This window comes from Mesoplodon bidens, assembly GCF_964165515.1.
Source record: "Mesoplodon bidens genome assembly, chromosome: 4".
In the NCBI taxonomy this organism is placed as follows: Eukaryota; Metazoa; Chordata; class Mammalia; order Artiodactyla; family Ziphiidae; genus Mesoplodon; species Mesoplodon bidens.
Genome location: NC_138160.1, coordinates 11,765,450 through 11,792,174, shown reverse-complemented (window position 1 = coordinate 11,792,174; position 26,725 = coordinate 11,765,450).

The window sequence follows — 26,725 nt, the reverse complement described above, 5'->3', positions numbered from 1 at the left end:
TATTTTTATGTCATTACTTATTTTAAAGGGATTGAATTTAGCAAAAGTAACAAGTAGGGAAAATTAGATTTGTAAACTATTAAAATAAGTGCATATGAATGACTATTCAAAGACAAATCTAGGACTTATTCTGTTTTCTTATTACAAAGACACTATGAGATAGATAATATTTATATTAACAACTCTCTAAAGGGCATATTTTAAATATTCAGATTTAGGCATCAGCTTTTTCAATACCATATGTTTTGTTCAACATCAGTGTCCTAACATTGCAAGTTAACTTGAACTAATATTAATAATTTTGTTCTGCATACGAATAAAAGGAGCCCAAAGCTAGTAAGACACAAGCATTGTGTTAAACATTTGTAGCACTCTGATGAGAAATTAAGAATGTTAGGAATGAATTAATGAGCAATATTTAGAAGGAAAACATACAAAAATATTTAAATATTTTCATATACAATTATTGGCACAGAATCCCTTTCTTCCATGGAGAAATACCATGATGCATTTATCTAGTCCAATCTGCTTTGAATGACCCTCTAAGTTTATATGATCAATTGTGTTTTTATATGAAAGAAAATTCAGCATATATTTATGGAAATTCATTTCTTCAATATTGATAACTTTTTAATAGAAGATGGAAACAATTTAAAAGAATTTCATTCAAGCAGGAATTATTAACAGCTAAAATTAGATACGTTTATTGAATTCTATCAAAGTCAGGTAGTATATGATCACATATTATGAATAACTAAGAGGGGAAGTTTAAGAACTCCACATATAGAAATAGTCATTAAATAAATGAATGTCAAAGTGGAATGTTTAGTAGGGTAAAGTGATGCTATAAAATATGATTTTATATTTGGGAGGAGACATGGCTACTCATGATGGTGTTTATTTGATTCCTATAACATTCTACCAGTGACATTTCCATGTTTTATTTTGACAAACTTTCGAAGTAGTTATCCTTGGAATTCATAAAACCTTATGAGTCATGAGTTTTGGGTGACTTAGTTTATACTCACTCAAATAAAGCAAATAGAAAACTTATTCACACAACTCAAGGAAGATCCTACAAAGAGCAGAATTAATATTTATTTGTTTCATATAGATTCAATGATTTGTTAGCTTTATACAATATGCTATCTTATAATCAGTAGATTCAGAGTCTTGTTTGTTTCCCATAATAATCCTACTAGTGAATATTTCCTCCTTCACTTTTGACTTAAAAAGCATCTATACTGGTTATCACATAAGACATGTATAACGTTCATTTTGGCTTACTTGGTTTTTTATTTATCCTAATAAAGCAAGTGCACAGTTAATAATTATTCATATAACTCAAGGCAAATCCTATAATTAGTAGACAGTAAGCAAAGGTAACAATCTTCTTCAAGTCTATTTTTATATTTACAGTCTACATTGACTTTTCTTACTTTTATGAACCTGGTCAATGGGCATTTTTTTAAAATGAATGGTTATTCATTCAACAATTTTTTATTATTTAATGCAAATAATAAAAATATTTACTTTAGAGTGCAGGTTTCTTCTGGATTGTGTGTATTTTGGGAAGGGGTGGGAGGATATTTTGATAACATTTTAAGTATTTAATGTATCTTTGTCACAGTGACCCTCACCCTTTCTTCTGAGTCCATCTGCATTTCACAAGGAGCAATGTTCATTACTCCTGCTCTCCCTCACTTTTCTTCCTCCACGTGTTCATCCCTCTGCCTCTTATTCCAATTCTCACTTCTCTCCACTTAAAACGTATCAGTTGGCTTGGGCATAAGCTTCTATCTTCAACATTATCTCACCCATCCCAGTCTTCTATATGTAAAATATTCACAGCTATGCTTTATCTTCTGATGCTGCTACTTTATAATTTCCCAAATTATGACACTTCTAATATGTCCATGCTCCCAAATTATGTAAATCTATCTCTGTTTCCTTGTAATTTATAGAATCATTATCCTTTCTCCAGGAAACTCAACTTTCTTTCCTATTCTTATCCAACGTAGAGGCAGGGTGGTGAGTTCTCTGCTCACTGTTCTTGTCAACCAAAGTCTAGGGATCATTCAAAGATGGACTGTGAATACACAGGTTAATTTTGACTTGCCATCATGGAAATCAGATTTGGTTTATTTCTATAACATATGTGCAAATTGTTTGTGTGCTCACATTGATGCTGGTAAAAATCTTACCTGAGAGAGGCTCAACAATTCTAATGAATACACACGTATGTACAGTTATCTAGAATGACCGGGGAAGAATATATTCTAGTAAATATAGACATCAAATAAACTTAATGCAAAAGCACTTTAACATAAATAAGCATAAATTAATTTAGAAAAAAAATCAAAGTGATTTGTTGCCAAAGTATATTCTCCTAAAATTACTAGATTGTTGCATGAAGAACACCTGTAATAAAGTGAGTTTGTAAAAACTGAATTAAACACATTATGTATGAGATAGTCAGATACCATTACAGCCGAATTTCTCAAAACCTTTAGTATACTGATTAGTGTGACTTACTCTCCAAGGTATGATACAAAACTGTATTTACAAAGTTTATTTGCTCATGGAATCCTACTCTTTAGAAAATATCCTATAGAATTTATGTCCCTTAATGTGCATAGTTTGGAGTTCTACTTCAATTAATTAGTTTCAAGAGATACCTTTTTAAATTCGAGCATTCATTATAAATGCTGAGTTTCATTTCTAAAAATGTGATCTTTCCTTATTGGAAAACTTCAGAACAAGAGTAGTAGCCTTTTAAAAAATGTTTAGCCTTTTCTGTCCACTACCCTTGAAAAGAAAAATAAAGGAATATGAAGAAAAGATAGGTTGTAAACATTGATTTGGAAGAACCCATTTTTTATTATAATAAATTAAGCTAAAAATTATTTACATGTCAAGCATGGTTGAAATTCTAGACAGAAATGATACATCAGGGTCAGAATTTACTGCTAAAATATAGCGTATAAGATTAACCATAAATCCTGCAATCTAACTTTGATCTCAAGCATATTGACCTCAGCTGTCTTAACATAAAAGGTTTTATTGTAAATCTTAGGAAAAGTCATCTTACTTTAAACATATATTCATGTAAGCTTCACCTCATTGTCAATGTCATCCTTCTTCAATTTAAACACTTCTTCCAGTCAAGTGGCTTATTTCATACATCAACAGTGACAAAGGCAAATAACAGAAAATAAGTCTTGAGAGAAAGGTGTTTCATGTGAATATAAATGAATGTGTATAAAGCAAAACTAACTGTAAGACTTTTATAGGTGAAATGGACTTGAAGTAAGTACTGAGAATTAAAACCAAAATAATTTTGGAAAGAATAAAAAGAACAATAGAAATTCAGGTAAATATATTTACAATAATTTGCTTTATTTTCAAAGATGATAGTATATTACTCCAAAGAGATTTTTTGTGGATATTTAAACACAAAATAACTTTACTGAATTCCGTGTTTGTTCTTTTTTTACAATTTTAAATAAATGATATTTATTTTGCATTCATAGAATGCTATATATAACATCTTTCATTTTTTTTGCCACTATTAGTACTGTCTTATAAATAATGTCTTATATTCCCATTAAATGGTGAGGGTAGGAGTTTATCTATCTATACCTGTACTTTGATTTTATTTTGACTAATATAATGAATTTTCATGTTGACAAATTACTTTTTAATAATGAAACTCTGCTAATGTTAATTGGTTTTCATAGCACTCTAACCCATGATCTTGGTCTTAGTATAACAATGCTTTCTATACTCAAAAATTTATATTCATTTAGTTATTTAATTATGATTCATTCATTCTTTCATTTATTCACCCACATTTGCTAAATACCTACCATATGCTAGTCCATGAAGAGAGACAAGGCTTGTACTCAAATGTAGACTGCTTTTAATTGGGTGTGAAAGTCTTTAGCTATCAAAAAATTTTTAAAAAAAACATGAAGTATAAATTATTGCTCTGCAGAGTATAAAAGCAAGGCAATAGAGTAGGGTTTGACCGCGTGCCTACCTTAAGAGGTCAAGTAAGAACCTCTGAGGAAGTGATTCAAATATAAGAAAGTGCCGCCCACGAGGAGATCAGCGCAAATTGCCTTATGGACAGAAGGAATTGTTAAGGCAGATTAAACTTATATTTTTAAAGACTAGAAAAAAGACCTTATGCTTTTTTTAAAATATTTTTTATTGGAGTATAATTGCATTCCAATGTTGTGTTAGTTTCTGCTGTACAACGAAGTGAAGCAGCTATATGTATACATATATCTGCTCCCCCTTGGACCTCCCTCCCACTCCCCCCATCATGCCCATCTAGGTCATCACAGAGCATCGAGCTGAGCTCCCTGTGCTTTATAGCAGGTTCCCACTAGCCATCTATTTTACACATGGTTGTGTATATATGCCAGTCCTAATGCCCCAATGCTTTTAAAACTGTGGGCCAGGGGAAGATATTAAGGGGAAAGATTGGCAAGGTAGCCGGTACCAATTTAGGTAGAGATTGTTAGGTTAGTGTAAATGTCTAGAAATTATGCTCATCTTTACTGAGATGTACAGCATGTCTGGACTGCATCTACTGTGTAACATTATTTTTCAAAGACAAAGAGCCACTGAGATTGATTTTCATCATAATATTCCAAATGGTACTTATTATAATCACCTTTAGTATCTTCTGATATTTTCTCCTCTCGTTATGAATTGCAATAATAATTTATGTACATATAGCATGTTGTACTTCAAGGATATTTTCACATATAATGCTTTGTATGATCTTCATAACATCCCTAACACAGTATGTTGAGAGGTAATAAATATAACACTGTTTGTCAGTGGAGATTCTGGGGCCAAACTGCATCCAAGTTCTGCCACTTAATAACTGTGGGACCTTGGACAAATTGTTTAACTTTCTTTGTGTTTTTAATGCTTCACCTGTATAAAAATTCCTTTTTGAGTACTCATTGGGTTAATTTACTGAGAGTTCTTAGAAGTTTGCCTGGCACCTTCTAATCGTGCTAGTTTAGTTTTTATTATGATATAGGGCAGAGATCTTGCCAAAAGTGTGGTTTTGCTCATCTGTTACTCTAGGCAAATGGAACTTTGAATCCTCTGTGCCTTGGTTTCTTCCTTCCTCGTGAAATGGAGTAAATAACTCCACATGGTGTTATAAGTGTTTAGTGACATTCCTAAAACATGTTCCTAATAGCCTAACTGTGGTTCCAGGTAAATTATTTTGGTTACTTTCTTTTCTGTATTTAAATGGGGAAGCTATATTTAGAGAGATTTAATGAATTCCTAAACTTTGTCTCACTAACGAATAAGAGGTAAATTCACCCCACAGTTCAAATTCAACTTTGATGGTCCTGTCAGCTGACAGGGAGCATCAGTAATGTCAATACTTTCAGGAGTGCATTAAAACAGAATGCACAAAATGGAACACAGCTTGGAGAAAATGACCAATCTGAATAAATTAGGCTACAATATATTTTCTTCCCTATTAACATTTGTTGTTACTTTAGGATCATTTTTCCATTTCTTAGCCCACTTGCAGGGTGCAAGAGGAAAAATACATTGAAAAAAATCTTGTGGTGGTTGCTGTCTACTTTTACTACAAGCCACAGTGATATACAATTGTCAACAAGGTTCTAGGATATTCTAACATAAGATAGCCTTAATTCATCAACATATGCTTAATGTATGAATAGTTTTCTTTTTTTTTACATTTAGCTTTACCTGTAATTTTGAGTCACATATAATCTTACTTTCAAGTTAAATACAGAGTTGATATTTAATAAACGGAATCAAGTTTTCTTCTAATTTAATTATGTTATTTTTTATGGCAATAGTACTTAAAGAAAATGAAGAAACCATAGGCTTAGTAATCATGGGATATTAATTTGGTGATGTTACAAAAAACATGTCTCTGGGCATATCTGAGCACATATGTCTTTACTGTTCTATAATAGAGCTTCAGGAAGTCCTTATTATATTGTAATTTATTTCCTTATACTCTCATTGTGCCAACTTTTGCTCTCAGATCCAGTCTTTTCTGTGTTTTTTTTTTTAAACGTCTGGAGTTCACTATTTTTTTAAATTAATTAATTAATTAATTTTTGTCTGCGTTTGGTCTTTGTTCCTGCTCACGGGCTTTCTTTAGTTGCAGCGAGTGGGGACCCCTCTTCATTGTGGTGCGTGGGCTTCTCATTGTGGTGGCTTCTTTTGTTGCAGAGCATGGGCTCTAGGCACGTGGGCTTCAGTAGTTGTGGCATGCGGGCTCAGTAGTTGTGGCTCATGGGCTTAGTTGCTCCACAGCATGTGGGATCTATGCAGATCAGGGCTCGAACCCATGTCCCCTGCATTGGCAGGTGGATTCTTAACCACTGAGCCACCAGGGAAGTCCCAGTCTTCTCTGTTAATCAACTATTTTCTTACCAATTAACGAATGACAGTCACTGGAAAAAAAAATTGTAGTATCAGAGGATGGGAGAATCACTCAACCTCTTTTCTGCTTCAGGGATTTGTATAAAAGTAGCTGGATCTCATCTGTGGTTCTTATTCTCACCAGAAGCTCTGGATCCCAGACCTGGGTTACTCTGCCTCTTCCAATAGCTAATAGTAGCGTCCTGCTTTTGCTTATTAATAAATTGTCTCACCGTCTGCTCATTTAAGCTTTCAGCTTTTTAACTGCTTTGTAACTATTTCACTCTATTGAAATAGCTGACGTGAGCTCTGTTTCTTTCTGATACACTGAATTACTACCTAATGCCCCTGGAATCAATATTGTGTAACATCTTTGTATTTGGCATGATGCAAAGCTAAAATTATATTGATTTGGAATATTTATATTTCAGACAAAAATATGGGTTTAATCATTCAACAAAAATTCCACAACTTAAACTCACAGCACAAAATTACCAAGTTAAAATAAGCATAAAAGTATATATCACTTATATGTGGAATCTAGAAAAATGATACAGATGAACTTACTTGCAAAGCAGAAATAGAGACACAGACGTAGAGAGCAAACGTATGGATACCAAGGGGGAAAGGAGGGAGGGTGGGATGAATGGGGAGATTGGGATTAACATATATACACTACTATGTATAAAATAGATAACTAATGAGAACGTACTATACAGCACAGGGATATCTACTCAGTGCTCTGTGGTGACCTAAATGGGAAGGAAATCCAAAAAAGAGGGGATATATGCATACATATAGCTGATTCACTTTGCTGTACATCAGAAACTAACACAACATTTAAAGCAACAATACTCCAATAAAAATTAATTTAAAAAATAAGCATAAAAGTACCTGAGCTTTTAAGGACGGCTGGAAATTAGTTTCTTTACTTTGCTCTGCAAGAATCTAACTCCACTTGTGTTTGCATTGTTTTTAAAATTGAAATTGTATTAACTAGCTTCTTTTAGGTGTTTCATCTGGTATTCTTCAGCAGGCAAATGATGTTGCATTCAGTGTCCTTAGGAGAGTAAAAATATGTCTACTGAATATGAAGGAACAAGACTACCTTCTAGAAAATCAATGCAATCTGAATCTGTTTCCTATGGGCCAAACAATCCCATCTTTCAGTGAATTATGGGCATGTTATTCAACACAGAGCTTCACAATCAATGACCATAAAGAGGACCCTAACCTAAGTCTTCAGGAGAGGCTAAACTACAGTCACTTATTCTGATCAATAAGGTAGAAAGTTATGCAAAAATATTTAAATTACAGTACAAAATATTTTGATGGTTTAAGTAATAACCTTCTCATTTTTAAAAAGTCATCTGACAAATATTCTTCTCTTAGAAAAAATTAATAGCTTGCATTTATTTAATATGTTTATTTGGTTATGCAGTGGACGTCATTATAAACATGACAATACATTTTTATATTTAACTGTCTCATCATCCCTAAAAGGTGAGTACAATTATTACCCAAGTTACAGATAAGAAACTGAAGTGCATAGTTAAGTAGCATACTCAAGTTCATTGAGCTGGCAAGTGACAGGCTGACTCCAGAGACTATGCTTTTAATTTCTCCAATGTTTTCCCTCTCAATGTCATGGTAAATTGTTTAGAGTCACAGCTGAGGCTGGAAAAATTCAGCTAAGGCTAAATACTATGCAATAAATTGTTCAATATATACAAATAGTGAATCATTCAGTTATACACATGAAACTAATATATTTTATATGTCAATTATATCTTAGTAAAAAGAGAAACTGTTCAAGACTAATTTGAAGGTGGCTCCAACCTCCAGTGCCTCAATTACCGTGAGTTAACTATCTTAACATGTATAATTGGCTCCACTGTCATTGGTTTGTGTGTTTATTCATATATATGAGATAATCTGATGAGTATCAGCATCATTTGGAGTAACTCTTACTATACAGAAAAGATGACCAAAGGCCAAGGCAGGGAGAGACTACACGTCTGGGGAAACTGAGAATCAAGGTCACCAGCGGTTGACCATGCACCAATTTCAAACCTGTGAACTCTAAATCCTGCTTCTGAGCTCATCAAGACCTGTGGCTCTGGTGAGGGCCTCTTCCAACATCATTCCACTGAGTTCCACAGGTGACCAGATAATCAGAAATAGCTCCCAGTAAGCTGACATGGTGAAAGACAATGTAGGATATTAGGAATATTTGTAATTTGGCAAAAGACAGACCTGATCTCAGTAACCTTTATGAAAACAACACTCTGAATTTATCAGCAATCTTCCAAATACAAAACAAATGTTCTGATGATTTCTTCTATCTGATTCTGTTTCTGAAGTACATAAAATAAAATTGTTTAATAGAAGGTGCCAGCTGTGGGTCATGAAGGTAAAGAAAGTTACATTTTTCCAATATTCACCTTGGGAGATTCAAATAATAGAGGCTCAGTGGAGTTTCAATTCTTTCCTGAAGGTTCAATATACGTATTTATATATTATACACATTAGTAACTAAAAGTGTAAATTGAGCTTTCTATTTCATGACACTATAAAATTGGATGTTTTAACACAGAAAATATATGAAAGTATAAGAACTGGCAAGTGGTGCTTTTTTTATCCTCTCAATGTGCATTATGTAGATTAATCTAAAATTCCCGCGTTTTCCAAATTATGACATAAACTAAGAACTAGATTATTGGAAATGACAGCGTAGCTAATAATGATCCTACTACAGTTCATTTTATAGGGGAAGCATCTGGATAATTTTTTAAAGCCTTCGCCCATGACAGTGATGATCCTAAATCTAACTGAAGTAAGATAACATTCTTTCTAACTGGAGAGAAACCTCTATTTTCTTTTTGTTCTTAGAGTAGTCATTCGTTGGCTCCTGAATTTGGAAAATTCAGGAGGATATTTTGGATATTATTGTTTGAAGATTCAGTCTGAGTTCACTGATATGATAACTTTGACCTTCAGTATTAGAGTCCAGAGGGCTGCTCTTTGTCTCTTTGTGTTAATCTCCTGATTCATCTAGTTTAACATGTTTTCTCATATCAGTTTTTTTCTCTTTGCCATTGTATATAGAATATGTAAAATTCTGAATTCTCAGCTATGTTCAATATATTTTAAAAATAGATTACAAAGATGGCATTTCCAATTTGTTTAATACCTTCTTGAAAGATGATGCAAACTTTGGGTAACATAATAAAAAATGGAAAGATAATAATTTATTTTAGTATTTTCTCTTCCCTGTATCTATTGCATCCTTCTAAAGTTTACTTATTCTTTTAATCTTTGTTAGCATGGTTAGAAATTATTATGAGTAATGATGAGTTATAATGAAATAACATTTCAAATTACAGGAAAACAATGTCACTGATACCCCATAACATGTATAAGGTATATAAAAATAACTCTAATGGATTTATATTATATTTTCAAGTAAAATGACTTTTATTTTTTAAATTAAGTAATTTTTATAAGTTTTCTTTTAATTACTCTGACAAAGAATGAAAGCTTTAAAATAGCAATACTCAAAACTATTTGGAACTGTTCAAAAAACCTTCTACAAATTGGTGCCAATGGACCCTGTGGTGTACAGAGAATTAATGGAGTCACAAGGAGTTCCTGATTCAACAGTAACTTCATCTTTTTACAGATTTTTGAGGTCACTCTTGATTAGATTTGGGAGATATATATATTTTTCTTTTGTAAATCATGACAATAAACCACCAATTTCCCTTTCAGTTTGAAAAAGACCCATTATTGGCCATTGCATAGTTGCAGCCTAGTAGTTAGATGTAAATTCTGATTTCCACAATATGGATCCAAAAGGCCTTTTTTTTTTTTTTTTTTTTTTGTTCTGCAGAAAAATCAGGAAGAAAAATAGGGTTCTTAGCTTTTCATATAAACAATGCCTTAAAAAGGCCAATTGTACTAAGGGAAAATAGTAAAATAGACACACTTGTTTTTTCCTACCTCATCTAATGATCCATAAGTAATGTTGCCCCTGAGTGGTGAGGAAAAAGAAAAATCATGAAAACACATAACATCAAATGATTTCTTTTGGACATCAGTGACAAAATTGTTCTTGTCAAAACTTGTAGAATGCAGCTACAGTGGTACTTAGATGGAAATTTATTGCATTGAATGATTAAAATAGAGAAGAAGAAAGAGTGAAAATTCATGAGCAAAGCATCTAACTTTAGGTGTTACAAGGAAATAGCAATAAAGTAAATCCAAATAAATTAAAAGTACTTACGTAGGAATAGGACCTGTGCAAATGTTAACTTATTTAATCTTTTAAGCATTACTGTAAGGTAGGTCTCTATGATTTACACTTGTGAACCTGAGCAGATCAGCTCAAGAAACTGTCCTATTTCAGCCACTATTATATATTCTCTTTTGAGACAGAGATCTCTCTTTTGGAGATCTAAGTAAAAGTTTAATGAAATAGAGAGCATGATGAAAATTGAGTCACATTTAACACTATTCTAAACTGATCAGGGTTACAATCTCCACAGGGTTCAACACACAAGTTTAGTACAAATTTTTCTGGATACAGAGTGATCTAAACCATGAAGGACTATACAGTGTAGATTTTCAGATATCAGGATCCAGGGAAAGACATAACAGGCTGATATTCCCAACTGTAAAACTTGGATAGTGATACAGAGCCTACCTTATTTTATTACTTTGGGGATTAAACGGGACAAATTATATAAAATTACTAATAAATGTCTGGCACGCTAATATACTACTTGATGATAAAATGCTTTAACTTGCTACACATCAGTTATTGGATGAACAATAGCCAGTTGGTGGTTTGGCATTCAAATTCTAGTTACTTTTGTTTCTTTTCATTTATTCCATTTTCAGCTTAAATATTACTTAGATTATAGTTGTGATCAAAGTTATTATATTTTTACTTAATAAATGAATTTATTTTCTAAAAGGTTGGGCTAATATTATTTACCTCTTAGGGACAGTAATTTTTTTGTTTTTTCTCACAATAATAATCATACCTGAGTTTATATTCCTTTAAGGCAAATTTTGAGATATAATGAGCTCTACAAGAATACTACCACTTTAAAGTGCTTTTGAATTTTAAATAAAACTTTGAGATTATTCTTCCTTGACTGATGGGATTGTAATTTTATTTCTCATGCTGTTTTGAATTGCATAAGTCAATTCTTAAATATTTTATACCTTGATTGAAATCTTTATTTTCAGGGGCTCTGATTTTTTCTTTAAATCAACAAATATTATTTTTTCTTTTGCTCATGACAGGAGAATATTTCACAAGTGCCTGTGAACAAACTGTAATATATTATTGAGTTGGGACAATATTCATGTAGGTTTTAGTAGAAAATGTAAAGAGGAACTACAGATTTTTCTGGCAAAATGTGGTTTTATACAGAGAGTCAAAATGGAACACTCATCTTTTATATGAACAATGTTATTATTTTGTAGATATCCATGAAAGATGGTATAAATTACCATTCTTACTGCTTCCTTTTCTAATGCTTAGTTCTTAGCATTGATGTAAAAGTGTAGTATGATAGATCTCTTCAAATAACCTCACAAGCACACTCTTTTTTTTCTTTTAAATTTCCATTTTTACTTTATTTTTTTATTTTTTAACATCTTTATTGGAGTATAATTGCTTTACAATGGTGTGTTAGTTTCCGCCTTATAACAAAGCGAATCAGCTACACATATACATATGTTCCCATGTCACTTCCCTCTTGCATCTCCCTCCCTCCCACCCTCCCTATCCCACCCCTCTAGGTGGTCACAAAGCACTCAGCTGATCTCCCTGTGCTATACGGCTGCTTCCCATTAGCTATCTATTTTATGTTTGGTAGTGTATATATGTCCATGCCACTCTCTCACTTTGTCACAGCTTACCGTTCCCCCTCTCCATATCCTCAAGTCCATTCTCTAGTAGGTCTGTATCTTTATTCCCGTCATACCCATAGGTCCTTCATGACATTTTTCTTTCTTAGTTTCCATATATATGTGTTAGCATATGGTATTTGTCTTTCTCTTTCAGACTTACTTCACTCTGTATGACAGACTCTAGGTCCATCCACCTCATTACAAATAACTCAATTTCGTTTCTTTTTATGGCTGAGTAATATCCCATTGTATATATGTGCCACATCTTCTTTATCCATTTATCCAATGATGGACACTTAGGTTGCTTCCATTAACTGGCTATTGTAAATAGAGCTGCAATGAACATTTTGGAACATGACTCTTTTTGAATTACGTTTTTTTCAGGGTATACGCCCAGTAGGGGGATTGCTGGGTTATATGGTAGTTCTATTTGTAGTTTTTTAAGGAACCTCCATACTGTTCTCTATAGAGGCTGTACCAATTCACATTCCACCAGCAGTGCAAGAGTGTTCCCTTTTCTCCACATGCTCTCCAGCATTTATTGTTTCTAGATTTTTTGATGATGGCCATTCTGATTGGTGTGAGGTGATATCTCATTGTACTTTTGATTTGCATTTCTCTAATGATTAATGATGTTGAGCATTCTTTCATGTGTTTGTTGGCAATCTGTATATCTTCTTTGGAGAAATGTCTATTTAGATCTTCTGCCCATTTTTGGATTGGGTTATTTGTTTTTTTTTGTTATTGAGCTGCATGAGCTGCTTATAAATTTTGGAGATTAATCCTTTGTCAGTTGCTTCATTTGCAAATATTTTCTCCCATTCTGAGGGTTGTCCTTTGGTCTTGTTTATGGTTTCCTTTGCTGTGCAAAAGCTTTGAAGTTTCATTAGGTTCTATTTGTTTATTTTTGTTTTTATTTCCATTTCTCTAGGAGGTGGATCCAAAAGGATCTTGCTGTGATTTATGTCATAGAGTGTTCCGCCTATGTTCTCCTCTAAGAGTTTGATAGTTTCTGGCCTTACATTTAGGTCTTTAATCCATTTTGAGCTTATTTTTGTGTATGGTGTTAGGGAGTGTTCTAATCTCATACTTTTACATGTCCCTGTCCAGTTTTCCCAGCACCACTTATTGAAGAGACTGTCCTTTCTCCACTGTACATTCCTGCCTCCTTTATCAAAGATAAGTTGACCATATGTGTGTGGGTTTATCTCTGGGCTTTCTATCCTGTTCCATTGATCTATCTTTCTGTTTTTGTGCCAGTACCATACTGTCTTGATTACTGTAGCTTTGTAGTATAGTCTGAAATCTAGGAGCCTGATTCCTCCAGCTCCATTTTTCGTTCTCAAGATTGCTTTGGCTATTCGGGGTCTTTTGTATTTCCATACAAATTGTGAAATTTTTGGTTCTAATGCTGTGAAAAATGTCCATGGTTGTTTAACAGGGATTGCATTGAATCTGTAGATTGCTTTGGGTAGTATAGTCATTTTCACAATGTTGATTCTTCCAATCCAAGAACATGGTATATCTCTCAATCTATTTGTATCATCTTTAACTTCTTTCATCAGTGTCATAATTTTCTACATACAGGTATTTTGTCTCCTTAGGTAGGTTTATTCCTAGATATTTTATTCTTTTTGTTGCAATCGTAAATGGTAGTGTTTTCTTAATTTCACTTTCAGATTTTTCATCATTAGTGTGTAGGAATGCCAGTGATTTCTGTGCATTAATTTTGTATCCTGCTACTTTACCAAATTCATTGATTAGCTCTAGTAGTTTTCTGGTAGCATCTTTAGGATTCTCTATGCATAGTATCATGTCATCTGCAAACAGTGACAGCTTTACTTCTTCTTTTCCAATTTGGATTCCTTTTATTTCCTTTCCTTCTCTGATTGCTGTGGTTAAAACTTCCAAAACTATGTTGAATAAGTGTGTTGAGAGTGGGCAACCTTGACTCTTCCTGATCTCAGTGGAAATGTTTTCAGTTTTTCAGCATTAAGAACGATGTTGGCTGTGGGTTTGTCATATATGGCCTTTATTATGTTGAGGAAAGTTCCCTCTATGCCTACTTTCTGCAGGGGTTTTATCATAAGTGGGTGTTGAATTTTGTCGAAAGCTTTCTCTGCATCTCTTGAGATGATCATATGGTTTTTCTCCTTCAATTTGTTAATATGGTGTATCATGTTGATTGATTTGCTTATATTGAAGAATCCTGGAATAAACCCCACTTGATCATTGTGTGATCGTTTTAATGTGCTGTTGGATTCTGTTTGTTAGTGTTTTGTTGAGGATTTTTGCATCTTTGTTCATCAGTGATATTGGCCTGTAGTTTTCTTTCTTTGTGACATCCTTGCCTGGTTTTGGTATCACGGTGATGTTGGCCTCGCAGAATGAGTTTGGGAGTGTTCCTCCATCTGCGAAATTTTGGAAGAGTTTGAGAAGGATGGGTGTTAGCTCTTCTCTAAATGTTTGATAGAATTCGCCTGTGAAGCCATCTGGTCCTGGGCTTTTGTTTAATGGAAGATTTTTAATCACAGTTTCAATTTCAGTGTTTGTGATTGTTCTGTTCATATTTTCTATTTCTTCCTGATTCAGTCTTGGCAGGTTGTGCATTTCTAAGAATTTGTCCATTTCTTCCAGGTTGTCCATTTTATTGGCATAGAGTTGCTTATAGTAATGTCTCATGATCTTTTGTTTTTTTGCAGTGTCAGTTGTTACTTCTCCTTTTTCATTTCTAATTCTATTGATTTGAGTCTTCTCCCTTTTTTTCTTGATGAGTCTGGCTAATCGTTTATCAATTTTGTTTATCTTCTCAAAGAACCAGCTTTTAGTTTTATTGATCTTTGCTATCGTTCATTTCTTTCAAATTTATTTCTGATCTGATCTTTATGATTTCTTTCCTTCTGCTAACTTTGGGGTTATTTTGTTCTTGTTTCTCTAATTGCTTTAGGTGCAAGGGTTGGCTGTTTATTCGAGATGTTTCCTGTTTTCTTAAGGTAGGATTGTATTGCTATAAACTTCTCTCTTAGAACTGCTTCTGCTGCATCCCATAGGTTTTGGGTCGTCGTGTCTCCATGGTTATTTGTTTCTAGGTATTTTTTGATTTCCTCTTTGATTTCTTCAGTGATCACTTCGTTATTATGTAGTGTATTGTTTAGCCTCCATGTGTTTGCATTTTTTACAGATATTTTTCTTGTAAGTGATAGCTAGTCTCATAGCGTGTGGTTGGAAAAGATACTTGATACTATTTCAATTTTCTTAAATTTATGAAGACTTGATTTGTGACCCAATATATAATCTATCCTGGAGAATGTTCCATGAGCACTTGAGAAAAATGTGTATTCTGTTGTTTTTGGACGGAATGTCCTATAAATATCAATTAAGTCCATCTTGTTTAATGTATCATTTAAAGCTTGTGTTTCCTTATTAATTTTTTGTTTGGATGATCTGTTCATTGGTGAAAGTGGGGTGTTAAAGTCCCCTACTATGATTGTGTTACTGTCGATTTCTCCTTTTATGGCTGTTAGTATTTGCCTTATGTATTGAGGTGCTCCTATGTTGGGTGCATAAATATTTACAGTTGTTATATCTTCTTCTTGGATCGATCCCTTGATCATTATGTAGTTTCCTTCTTTGTCTCTTGTAATACTCTTTATTTTAAAGTCTATTTTGTCTGATATGAGAATTGCTACTCCAGCTTTCTTTTGATTTCCATTTGCATGCAGTATCATTTTCCATCACCTCACTTTCAGTTTTATGTGTCCCTAGGCCTGAAGTGGGTCTCTGTGGACAGCATATATATGGGTGTTGTTTTTGTAGCCATTCAGCCAGTCTATGTCTTTTGGTGGGGCCATTTAATCCATTTACATTTAAGGTTATTATCGATATGTATGTTCCTATTCCCATTTTCTTAATTGTTTTGGGTTTGTTATTGTAGGAATTTTCCTTCTGTTGTGTTTATTGCCTAGAGAAGTTCCTTTAGCATTTATTGTAAAGATGGTTTGGTGGTGCTGAACTCTCTCAGCTTTTCCTTGTCTGTAAACCTTTTAATTTCTCCATCAAATCTGAATGATATCCTTGATGGGTATAGTAATCTTGTTTGATGGTTTCTTTCCTTCATCACTTTAATTATGTCCTGCCACTCCCTTCTGGCTTGTAGAGTTTCTGCTGAAAGATCAGCTGTTAACCTTATGGGCATTCCCTTGTGTGATATTTGTTGTCTTTCCCTTGCTGCTTTTAATATGTTTTCTTTGTATTTAATTTTATTTTTTTTTTTGGTGGTATGTGGGCCTCTCACTGTTGTGGCCTCTGCTGTTGCAGAGCACAGGCTCTGGACATGCAGGCTCAGCAGCCACAGCTGACGGCCCCAGCCGCTCTGTGGCATGTGGTATCTTTCAGGACAGGGACATGAACCCATGTCCCCTGTATCGACAGGCGGACTCTCAACCACTGCACCACCAGGGGAGCCCTGTATTTAATTTTTGACAGTTTGATTAATATGTGTCTTGGCCTGTTTCTCCTTGGATTTATCCTGTATAGGACTCTTTCTGCTTCCTGGACTTGATTAACTATTTCCTTTCCCATATTAAGGAAGTTTTCAACTATAATCTCTTCAAATATTTTCTCAGTCCCTTTCTTTTTCTCTTCTTCTTCTGGGACTCCTGTAATACGAATGTTGCTGCATTTAGTTTTGTCCCAGCTGTCTCTGAGACTGTCCTCAGTTCTTTTCATTCTTTTTTCTTTATTCTGCTCTGCAGTCTTTATTTCCACTATTTTATCTTCCAGGTCACTTATCCATTCTTCTGCCTCAGTTATTCTACTATTGGTCCCTTCTAGAGAATTTTTAATTTCATTTATTGTGTTGTTCATCATTGCTTGCTTCCTCTTTAATTCTTCTAGGTCCTTGTTAAATATTTCTTCCATTTTCTCTATTCTATTTCCAAGATATTGGATAATCTTCACTATCATTATTCTGAATTCTTTTTCAAGTAGACTGTCTATTTCCTCTTCATTTGTTAGGTCTAGTGGGTTTTTTTCTTGCTCCTTCGTCTGCTGTGTGTTTTCCTGTCTTCTCATTTTGCTTATCTTACTGTGTTTGGGGTCTCCTTTTTGCAGGTGCATGTTCGTAGTTTCCATTGTTTTTGGTGTCTGTCCCCAGTGGCTAAAGTTGGTTCAGTGGGTTGTGTAGGCTTCATGGTGGAGGGGACTAGTTCCTGTGTTCTGGTGGATGAAGCTGGATCTTGTCTTTCTGGTGGGCAGGTCCACATCTGGTTGTGTGTTTTGGGGTGTCTGTGGCCTTATTATGATTTTAGGCCACCTCTCTGCTAATGGGTGATGTTGTGTTCCTTTCTTGCTAGTTGTTTGGCATAGGGTGTCCAGCACTGTAGCTTTCTGGTCATTGAGTGAAGCTGTGTGTTGGTGTTGTTGAGATGGAGATCTCTGGGAGATTTTTGCCATTTGATATTACGTGGAGCTGGGAGGTCTCTTGTGGACCAGTGTCCTGAAGTTGGCTTTCCCAACTCAGAGGCACAGCACTGACTCCTGGGTGAAGCACCAAGAGCCTTTCATCCACACGGCTCAGAATAAAAGGAAGAAAAAGTAGATAGAAAGAAAAAAGAAAGAAAGAAAAAGGATAAAATAAAATAAAGTAAGATAAAAAAGTTATTAAAATAAAAAATAATTATTAACAGAAAAAATTTTAAGTAAAAAACAAAACAAAACCAAACAATAAAAAATAGACAGAACCCTTGGACAAATGGTGAAAGCAAAACTATACAGACAAACTCTCACACAGAAGCAAACACATACTCACTCACAAAAAGTGGAAAAGGGGAAAAAATAATATATCTTGCTCTCAAAATCCACCTCCTCGATTTGGGATGATTTGTTGTCTATTCAGGTATTCCATCGATGCAGGGTACATCAAGTTGATTGTGGAGATTTAATCTGCTGCTTCTGAGGCTGCTGGGAGTGATTTCCCTTTCTCTTCTTTGTTCGCAGGGCTCCCGGGGTTCATCTTTGTATTTGGCCCCACCTCTGCCTGTAGGTTACCTGCGGGCGTCTGTTCCTGCTCAGACAGGACGGGGTTAAAGGAGAAGCTGATTCGGGGCTTCTGGCTCACTCAGGCCGGGGTGAGGGAGGGGCACAGAATGCAGGACAAGCCTGCAGCGGCAGAGGCCAGCGTGACATTGCACCAGCTTGAGGCGCACCGTGACAATCACACTCTTAACATTCATTCACTGATGGAGTTTGCCCAACACATACCAGTTCTCTATTCTTTCGATGATCCGATGACTCCTATTCAAAGTCCTTCCCAGAATTTTCTCCTATGTATAAACTGGTGCCCAGTTGTCACAGCTGTTTTCTATTGTTAACGTTCCCTAAAGATTTGACTAATAGTACTTTAGCCTTTTCATGTTATTATTCAAGAGATTATTTTTACATTATAATACCTAACTTGGCACATTATGCTGTGACTCATAATTATTTTTTGTTTTTGTTGTTGTTGTTCAGGTATAGTTTATATGTGATAAAATTCATCCTTTGTAGTAACCATTCCGTGAGTTAAAAAAAAAATCAGTGGTATAATTACTATACTGTAATCAAAATATAGAACAGTTCCTATAACCAAAAATTTTCCCTAACCCGGTATTTGCAAGATGTTCACCCACCACCTCCTGGCAACCAATGCTCTGTTATCTGTCCTGATGATTGTGTCTTTGAAAGAATGTCAAATAAGTGGAAATATTTTAGGTAGCCTTTCAGATCTGTCTTCTTTCCGTAAGCATAATGCATTTGTGCTTCATCCAGGTTGTTGGTTTATCAGTAGCCCATTTCTTGTGATTGCCTGAGTACTGTTTCACTACATGAATTACCTGTTTGTCAATTTCCAAGTTGAAATCTCATTCAGTTTTTTTCAGGTGTGTGACAATTACAAATAAAGCCACTATAAACATTCTCACAGAAATTATTTTGTAGAAACATAGACTGCCATTCTACTTGGGAAAAGGTAAATGTATGCTTAAGTGTTTCTTTTTCAGTAAATTTTTTATCTTAAAACAGTTTTAGAGTAACAGAAACATTGCAAAGATAGTACAGAGTTTCCACGTGCCTCAAACTTAGTTTCCCCTACTATTAACATCTTACTTTATATGGTACATTTGTTGCAATTAATAAACCAATATTGGTATCTTATACTTAATGACCTTTTTTGTTATAGGATCCCATTCAGGATAACACATTACCTTTAGTTTACATGGCTTCTTAAGCTCCTTTTAGCTGTGACAATTCTCAGGCTTTCCTTGTTTTAATGATCTTGACAATTTTGAGGAGTAATGGACAGGTATGTTCTCTCAAGTTGGACAGGTCTGATGTTTTTTCTCATGATTAAACTTGGAATATATGGTTTTTGGGAGGAAGACCACAGCAGTAAGGTACCATTTTCATCACACCATATGATGGATACATACAATTAACATAATTTATCACAAGTGCAATAGATAAAATATATTTTCTAACACATTAACTTCATTACATTTTTTAGAAAACTAACATTCCTTAATCTTTGGGGACAATAAATCAATTTAAAAATACTTTTGTTAATGCAGAATTATAACACTAGGTCTTAAATTGCAGCTCTTGAAAGTTTTAATCTCTATGTGCTACCAATAATGGAATTTCAACTTCTAATTCCCTATTTATAGACACTATATCAGCTAAGGCCATTTGACTCAATCTTGCAAGTGCTAGCTACTGAAACTTGCATTAGTAAGTTAACCATTCTGAGACAGTTTTTAATCTGCAAAATTTAGTTAATTTAGTTAGGAAATGTAAACAGTCACTTTAGTATCTAATACTTACATGTGTATAGTGAAAAAGTGGTTGAGAAAATGCTGCCTAAAGTATGTAGTGCTGTAAAAAATATGTTATAATTATTTTCACCAAAACTTTTTGAAACACTCAGACTTAATTGTATATAAGATATGGCATTAGAGTGACTACATATAATATTTGATAGGTTTAAAATCCCTATGAAATATGTTTGGGTTTATACACCTCTTCACGTTACTTTTCTAGTATAATGATGATTTGCTAGAGAAATCTGATGTACGCGGTATTTGCTATTCACTTCTAAAATAAATGAAAAACGTTAAGTATCCTACCACGAAGGATACTGAGAAGCTGCAGCCTAGAGGAAGGAGGGACCCAAAAAAAGTTTGTTGTCATAGAGGGTAGCAGATGGGAGTATCATTTGAAGGTAGTCAGTAGACACTGTCAAAACAGGGAGAGAAGTCAGGTCAGAAATATGGGAAAGGCACCTGGTATTCAAGACTAAGGCAGAGAAATTCCTCTGAAGCTTGAGACAGACATCCTACAGCAGTGGAGAGAGAGAGGAGTGAATGGGAAATGACAAATTAAGGGCCATAGTTTTAAGTGTAGGCATGTATAAGCTGAAGATAGCATTCACTCCTTCTTCTTTTCCTTCTCCTCCTTTTCCTCCTCCCTCTTCTTCTTTTTTTGGAATTCAACAACCCCTTTTTCTCCCTCAAGTCCTTTGACAAATTCATCTGAAACTAACTCTTCTGGTCATATGTTGCTAAAGATAGGTATTGTCAAAACATTACATTCACATGAAGCCAGCGAAAACTGCCCAGGATAATTGGAAGACCCAGTTGACAGGGCCAAAGGGCATAAATTCATACTATTGGTGGTTTAAGTAGTCACCCTTACTTTTTTTGCTGCCTACTTCTCTGAAAATCCACTTGATTTGACAATTTTTTCTCTTCAAAATGGATTTCCAACACCCTGGGCAATATTCTTAAGAGTATAAACAACATTGAAGAGGTGGTTGAACCCTGTTGACGCTTATATGCTAAATTGCTGGATTCATCCTTTAAGCCCATTAGGAAATGCACATAAAAGTAAGACTGTCTATGGGATGACCAGGGTCTTTGTTTATTCAAGGAATCCAAAGCTAGAACTGGAAAGCAAAATGTGCTTGCTGAAACAAGATGAATTTGCATGATAATAAAATGGGATACATCTATTCATAACATTCGAGGATAAGCCAGAACTCCCAATTCTCTGTGCAGGCAGTTAACATGCTCATTGACCTATCCATTTTGATGCATATTCTATTATTTACAAATGGACGGAAAGAAGATTGTCTGCTCCCAAAAACTCTTATTAAAATCCTTGATATTTTAGTTTAAGAAAGAAAAAATATATTGTTAATGAATGCATCTGGTTAGCCGTTAACAGTTTATAGGAAAACAAGGCAAAGTCAAAGAGTTGAAGGTCAAATTGACAAAACACAACTTCTAGAAGAAATGCTATTTCTGACTTTTTTTTTTTTTTTACTTTATTGAACTCACTTTGGGAATGTTTTAAGAACAGGATATGAATAGATTAATATCGACTGGTAGTTTGAAGTGACTGTAATGAGGTCGGGTACTAGGTACACTGGTGAAAGTACAAAATTGGCTTTGTGCACATTCCCTTTGACAGAACCCTAAGGTTCACACAGAATAAAATGTTCTTTGAAAGTGTTCATAATTTTTATCTTACTCAACAATCTAAGTCAAACTTAAAGATATTTTGTGTGACATAATGGGATTAAATATTGCTTTCAATATTCAAAGTATTGTTGGTTAGACAAGAGATAGAGAATCCAGGACATTTGTTCACTTGTTTACTTTAAGCCTCCTAATTCTGAACCTGCAGAGAGTCTTGTAAATCATTTTTGTGTCTATTGGTAGAAAGATTGCTGGTTTTCCCAGCTTAAGATTAAAACCACAACAGCAATATTATCAAAACTGCCATATTTTGCATTTACTTGTGACTATAATATTTTAGTTTCTGTGGGACAATGCAAATCAGCATGCATTAAGCAAGAATGGAGGGAGGTGAGATAAGTTTTCAAAGAGTCAAGAGGAACTCTTAAAATTTGGAGCCAACAAGCATCTCAATTTTTCTCTTGGGATAATCATGTAAGTATTCATGAGTCATTTAGAAATACCATATGACGTTCACAAGGAAGAGCTTTTTAAGTTTTTATTGATAATTTCTTTTACAAGATTTACCTAAAAACTTAGGTTCACCTTGTATTTAAGTTTACTAATGACTGAATTTATAACTTTCACTAGAAATTATGATAGTTACATAAGTTTTCTAGTGATTATTATATTTGTTTCTAATCCAAAATATCATAGTCACAGGTACACAGGGTCATTTTTTTCTTTTCCAATTTTACTGTGTACAAAAATGTACCTTTCACTACCTCATGCCACAGTGACAACTAAACAACAAAAGTAAAAATGGACGAAAACATTGAATGGGAAGAGAAAATTATCTGGTCTATCTACAAAGTGAAGTCAGATCCTCCAATCATACCAAATAATTCGATTCACTAAAACTAACATTGGATTCTGGTTTTATACACATTTTCATTTTATCTTTAGATGCTTTTTAAAAAAAAATCTCTACCAATCCTTCTTTCCCACATTGTCTTTTCTAAACTCTGAAGAGTCTATGATCCATTACCATTTTCTTTACTTCTAAAAATAGATATGGTTTCTTATAATTTATTTACATCCACATATAATAGAGTGTTAATATTGACTATTAATGTATTACCCCCTGTATTTTACAGGAGGTAATACATTTAAATTTAAGAATTTAAACACAAAATGTCAGAACACAAATGACTTCAGAAAGCACATTTGGTCCAACTGACATGGAAATAGAATCATCTTGGAAATCAGAATATTAAGGAAGCACTATTTCTTTTAATATTTTGATCTTTCTAATATGTTGACCATGCCTTGGAGGTAATATAGTGCTTCTAGTCTGCTGTATGCATTACATTTTATGTTTTCAGCATCCAGAAAGGAAGAAACGAGAGTTTTCATTAATTGCTTAACGTTGTGATGGTCAAAACAAATCTCAGTCAGGAAGAAGCAGCACAACCTATTGATACATTTGGGGGCGTAAGAGCAGAGTTGACTTGTCCCCTCTCTCCTACTTGTAGGATTCCAACAATTCATCACACTAAAGTGAGATATGAAAAGAAATCTGTGCATGTAATATATTTAGGTTTATCACAGTGTTCATAAGCATGTAATTTTCATGAGACAGCTTCAACCAGTGGGAGTTCTGATTGTTAGAATTTTGTGAAAATCCTGACTCTCATTTTATGTTATAGTATAAACTATGAGCAATTGCTAGTGACATATTTTGTGCATTTATGAGAGTTTATGTTTATGATTTTTAAAATATTCATACTTAGACTCTCTACAGTATGTAAATTGACACATTTGACAAATACTTTCAATAAGGGAGCAAAAATATGTCTTTCTATAATATGTGCCCTTTTTCATGTTTGAGCTTTTTTTTGATATTTAAAAATGGGTAGATTGTAAGGACTCTGAAATATCATCAAAAATTGGAATTAAGCAGTAGAGGAGGATCAAATTATTTTGATACACAAAATTTTATAATACTCTAAAGAGATAGAGACAGTGACAGAATAATGAATACCAAGAAGAATGGTGATAACTGAGAAGAACCCTGCAGTAGAACTCATTACAAAGAAGTACTGGATCTGAATAATATAAAATCTCTAACTGAAATGAACAATTATCGAAAGAGAAATAAGTACTTCCATAAGAACTGCAAAAGGAGCCGTGGTAACCAGAAGTAAGCCTTTTGCGTAATTAGAAACTGTGATTTCATGATGGAAATGTTTTACCCAACCCACCTGCTGTACTTCCTGCTTATTCTGAAAGCAGCTTTAAAGGAGTAAGTATATGAGATTCCCCAAACTACCAAATCAATGCAGTATATGGCTTAGTAATGTCTTGTGATATTGTATAAAACTTTGAGCCTACTATGCATTTGTGTTATATATGAGATGTTCCCTAAATATAATAAAAATGTCAGTCAAAATTTGGATATTTCTTCTCTTTTTAGAAAAACTGTCTTCCACACCTGTGACCAAACTGCTATGCTTGTCAGAAACAATAAAAGGAAACTGCTAACCACTGGGAACAGATCTATCCACAAGACCATAGGGAATCCTGCTCAGGAAGCAGCTGCTCTGTTCAAATCTATTTGGCACTGCAAGCCATGTCCAAGAAGTTCTCTTGAAAGTGAGGTTTACACCATTTGTTTTCAAACATGTTTCTTTTGTTGGATTATAAAATTACAGTACAATATTTGCAATTCAAAATTTCCCATCAAAGTTATAGACGCTATGAATTTGAAATCACAAACTTCAAGCACTGAGAGGCTGTTGATCTTGGTTGAATATTCATTCTCTCCCAGAAGTGAACATTTTGCCTCACACTAAAAAACAACAACACCCTCCCCCCCCCCAGCTTTTATCAAAGATGGAACTGAAGGTACTCTCTCTTCCTGGCAGGATGTTTGATCCTGACTGAAGTATCTGTTGAGATCAAAATAAATTCTACTTATTTTGTGAATGTGTATTCCAAATAACATTTGAAATTCAAATGCTCTTCAGTCTAGGTAGAATTTGAACGCGTTGAAATTGGCATGATTGATTAATATTTGTATTTGAATATATTGGAGAAAAATTGGTATATTATTTCCTCTGATAAAACGGGGCCATTGGAAGATCCAAAAAGGTCATTGGCAAATTACTTTTACAATTATCATTTCATGTAATTTAGTTCAAAAGAGAGAAAAACAAATTCAAATCCGAATATTCCTTTATTGTTTTTCATTTTTTGTTCTAAATATTTACAAAATTGGATTTTTACACATTTTGCACTCATAGTTTGAAAAAAGAAAATGAAAAAGAACACAAAGCTAAAAGGAAATCAGTTTTGTATTTTATTTAAGATGTAGATCCTGTTGGCCATTGATTGAAGAAGAGTTTTATGTATGTAGGACCATTTTATAAAATAAATTGTATACTTACATATCTTTTGATGGTAATATATGTTAATAAGATCTATTCATTACTAAATGTCAGCATATGAATTTGTCTTAAACATGTAACAGAGTATCTCATGGTATTGTATTGCATGCTGTTTTAATTCCAGTGTTAAGATGGAATATAAAACTAGACTACTCAGAAAAATAAACAATTCAAAATATGACACTATTAAGAATATATAATGATTTGAATTTCCAAATTATTATTTTAAAGACTTGTTTGTATCTCTTTAGGTTTCTTCATTACTGACAATCAAATGCTTTACAAATGTTAACAGATGGATTAAAAACAGTGTTTGATTATATGCTTTTATGTATGTTAGTAAGATTTTAGAGTTGAAATAAAACCTTACTGCAGATGATTTCCCTTACTTGGAATTCATGTATTGGATTTATTTGAAAAAAGAAAATGCTAAAGAAGTTAATAAATTAATCAAAATTTTAAGGTTAAATTTCTTTGGAAACTATATTTTAAAATAAAGTTAAATTTATTAAATTTAAAATAAGTCTATAATGGCTAACTTTTAAACTACATATACTAAAATGCAGTAAAGCTAAATATATTTTAAACTTTAGAGATAGAAGGTTTATTTCCCAGTGGAAATCATACTAAAATTTGGCTTGTTAATTAAATAAGTCAGTTAAAATTGTGATTATTCTAATGATAGTTAACATGCATTCAGTGATATTTATGAACAGTAAACACTTTCCATATATTTTCCCCTTTATTCCTCACAACTCCAAGAGATGTGTACTATTTTTAACCTGTTTTACAGATTGGAAAGTTAAATAATTTGATCAAAGTCACACAGAAGTAATATACTCAACCATGTATAATATCACCATTCTTTAACTTATTTTATATGAACATAAGTTAAACATTTTATCTTAACTTAAATATTGTTCATTTACAAATATAATGTAAGATCAAGGCCCTCTCTTTTAATATGAGTCTATTTGAGTCTGATTATGCAAGTTTATTATTTTTCATACAACTCGCAGAAATAACTACAATGCATCCATTATCTGCTGTTTAAAGAAAATTAATGAAACGTTTAAGTCACTCACTTTGATTTTAGTGTCTTTTCCTTATATTTACTTATTTATTTTTTACATAAATTTTACTAACACTTAACTGGGTACAGTGCATTTTTAATCAACTGGACTTTACCAAGGTGTTCCAAAGTGGTCATGTTTTAATAACTATATCTCAATTTTTTCACTACTAGTTAATACATTTCTTAAAGTTGATTTAAATTACATAATGACAATAGAAGAAACATGTAACGATCACCAAATATCTGTATATTTGCCTGCATAGCACAACCTCGCCTGCAGTTTGTTTGGTACTATGTGATTAGTTCTGGACAATGACTTGTAGGAGAAAATGTGTAGACACCTG